Raw genomic sequence first — 3,777 nt, 5'->3', positions numbered from 1 at the left:
CTTGAGAGGTTCAAACCAGACATTAACATGAATCAATGTCACTCAAAGAGTAGTGCTGTGGTGCACAAGGTCACCCAGAGGGAGTCTGTGATCAGCCCCTGGCTCTGTGTTTCAGGGAACAGCCAGTGAGCATGGAGAGACATCAGTGAAGGGAGGGAGAGCCCAGGGTGAGAGCAAGGTGGGGAAGCAGGTTGGGTGCTTACAGTCTGCAGGCACCCAGCAGCAGGCATGGACAGTGTAAGACAGTCCGTGGTGGAGACAGCTAAGGGCATTGGCAAGGCTGAAGGGCCCGAAAGAACAGAGGTTTTTGTCCTGTGACTGTCGTCTCTGTCACCGAGGCCTACCAGGAGACAGTGGGCCTCATTGTCCCCTTGCCCACCAGGGGATCCCAGGAGGTGTCGTGTTGTTGTCCTGTACTCGGCATTGCACACCCCCACCTGCACACTGCCCCCAGGAACAGCCCTGGGCACCACATGGGGGAAAGGATCTCCCTTCTCAGGAGCTGGGTGTCTGTGCTTGGCCATTTTGCTTGATAAAACACAGCAAGGATTGACCTGGCATCAGAGGCACCTGCACATTTCCTTCGCCTACTTGCAATCAGTGCCTCCAGCTTTTGGCTCTAATCAGCCCCTGGGGAGCCTTTGTTGCTAATGGCCCTCAGTGGGACCCATTAATGCTATGTGTAATTTGGGCTCTGCTTCTGACTTTGACTTCTTGAATGTTTTGTTCAAGCTTCTCTCAGTAGCTGAGGTTCATGGACTCAGCACCAAATACATCATGGGGCTCATTAAAATGCAAAAAGCCCTGATGAACCATGTCTCTCCCTACAATTTTCTTCAAGTCTTGTAGGTTAATTGGAGAGGCTTTGGGAGTGTAGCTGAAAGATGCAGACTCAATAATATACAAGTACTTCTGCTTTGAAAGGTTTTTTTTAAGGATTTTTCAGGTTTCAGAATAAGTGACAGCAACATTCTCCAGTTGATATTGATCCAGAGTGTCTCCTAATGAAGTTTGGATGTGTAGGAAAAGCAGTGCCCTGGAGGTCGGACATCTTATGGACAATGCTCCCCATCTCCCCAACCCTGCCATTGCTCTCATCAGCCACCTGGGACTTCCATCACTCTTGTTAAAAGCTAACCTTCTTCCCCTGAAATCTGCAACTGAATGTCACAGCTCACATGCCCCAATTCCCACCTGCTTTCCGTAGACAACTAGCTGCAAATAGACACAGAGGTTTGGGTTTTGTTTTTTTAACTGCAAGCAAAGAATAAAGCATGGTATAGTTTCTTAAAAAATAATTACACTCCTCAACAGTATGCTAAGTTCCAGCTGCCTCCAACGAGGTCCACTTTCCCCATGGGATAGTCCTACTAGAAACCTTTTGGATAGATAGGAAAGAGTAGATAGAAACACAAGTAAAGACTTGGCTAAAGGGACAGACTAGTGAAAGCTGGAGGAAGCTTGAAACATCCTGAAGTGCAAATCAGCAACTAGGTACCTGAATGAACCAAGAGTAAGGGGAGGAGGAAAAGTGGAAAAAATGGAAAGTTACAATGTCCAGTTAGTGTGCTGTAAAGGTGATGGCAGAAGTTCTCAATTTAGTCAGGGCTCCTGGGAGGCCCGGGCTGTACTGAGGGCTGTGCTGCTCTTGGGGATCCTGGACTGGGCTATGTTTCTGTACAAAGGATTGGAAAAGCCTTGATATGAGGCCCTAGAGAAGAAGGATTTTCACGGGTGTTCAAAGCAACCCATGCAGGATTCGGGCATCTGGAGGGAAATGCATCCCACATATTCCAAACCTGCTGCTGTCCCCAGAGACCTTCCTGGGACCTTAGCCTGGAGTAGGAGGGGATGTGGGGACATGACCACGTCCCAGATTAGTCCCCATCAGCCCTTCAACTCCACGTGTCACAGCTTCAAGGGAGCTCTCTAAGGCAACACTTCCATAATTTGAAGCCGTGCCCCTGGTGCGTAGAGAAGACTTGGGGTAGACACACAGGAGACAGGGGAGAGAAATGGCAGAGACCGCAGGGTGCAGAGCTGGGGCTCCCAGTGCCACAGAGGGGATGTCACAGGCTGAATAAGCAACCCAAAGAAGTCAACGAGTCCTTCCTTTTGCAGTGACTTGGAAAGCCCCATCTCCGACATTATGCAAGGGGAATAGTCTTCCTTCTGCAAGAGTCACCCCATGACTTTGCAGAGACGAGGAAGAGCAGGAAGGTTGGTTGTAGGGATGTCCTCAAACTTCCTCTCACAAATTTCTGAACAAGCCAAAATGCTTGTGCGGCATTGCAATGAATTATAGGCTCTGCACCAGAGCCTGGGCAGCAGCCCTGCAGTGTGTGGGCAAGTCCTGAGAAGCCCAGGGGCAAAACTGTGGGAGATCCAGGGAGACAGGGCTGTACAGCCCCCCGGGAGAGCCAGGATGCTGGGGGGATCCAGGGTGCCAGGCACTGTACCCAGGGGACAAGCACTGCCCCAAGGTGACAGGGAAAAGCCCAAGGACCAACTAAGGTCCAAGATGAGAAACGGCTTTCCCCAGGCTCAGCCCAAAGGAAATCTGGGCAAAAGTCATGGGAAAGGGGAGAACTTCCCCAGGTTTGATACCTAGCCTTGCCCATGGCTTTGGAGCCTGGCAGGGACCAGGGAACTGGCGAAAGCCTTCCAGAGGATGTGTGTTAAGGGCATTAGCTCTTTTCTGGAGCATCATCTCTATCTTAAGCACTCCAGACCAAAAAGCCTTGCCAAGGACTTTTAAAAACAAAGAGCCTGCTTCGGTGCCTCAAGGAGGAAGGCTGCGTCCTGTCCCATATTGTCCTACATCCTGCTTCTACAGAAAGAGCGACCCACAGGAGAAACCAGTTTTGAGACTTACAAAGCATCTCAGCCTGTGGCCATACTTTGTGCTGTTTCATCCCACATGACTTTGACCCCGTCTGTGAAAAACACTAAATCCCAAAGCAACCGCCAGCCCCCTGCTTCCCACACAGGTCTGCCCAGTGCAGACACCTGACAGTGCAGGGGCACAGAAGTGACTTCTCCAGGGGCCCCATTTTAGATACTTCACAGCCTTTGGCACCATCTGGAGATGTTCCTCAAGGATTTATCAGAAATTTTTGGAAAATAACTGGGGTGAAGGGAGGTGGCTGCTTTGCAGGACATGAGGGGAAATCTCTCTGCTCTCTCCCTGGCTCTGCCATCTCCACAGCAGTGACCTACTGAGCCCCCGGATGACACCAGCTGAGGTCACAGTGGCATGTGCTGCATCACAGGGAGGACTACCCAGTGCTGCAGTGGTGTCCTCACTTCCCTGCGAGGCCTGGGCGCTGTTGGGCACTGCTCACACGCTCCCCACTGCTGCCCTTCGGAGCAACTCCAGGGCAAGAAGTGGAGACAGGAGGCAGTGGGGCTGAGTTGGGGCCCCTTGCCAACAGGCAGAGGAGCAGGGGTGCTTTGAAGAGTTTTGGGTGAAGAGACGGGAAGAGTGTCCTTTTTCCTGGATGGCAGGAGAGCTGAGGGCAAGGGGGCAAGCAAGATGGAGGACTGCTGGACTGACACTGTCAGCCCGCACCGCAATTCCTTGTGCCCAGCACTTCTGGGGCTCTCCACCAAGGGTAAGGGCTTCAGGAGCTCCTTCCTGAGGTGTTGCACAGAGACTGTTAACTGCAAAAACTGCGGTGGATCCTGGGATGTGGGGGTGGCTGGACAGGGCTGGAGGTGCCACAAGGGTCCTGCCTGAGGGTCCTGCCTGGCTCAGGGGACAATGTGGCAGCCAGG

Source organism: Apteryx mantelli, chromosome 11 (assembly GCF_036417845.1).
Source record: "Apteryx mantelli isolate bAptMan1 chromosome 11, bAptMan1.hap1, whole genome shotgun sequence".
NCBI lineage: Eukaryota > Metazoa > Chordata > Aves > Apterygiformes > Apterygidae > Apteryx > Apteryx mantelli.
Note: the sequence above shows the minus strand (reverse complement) of the source record.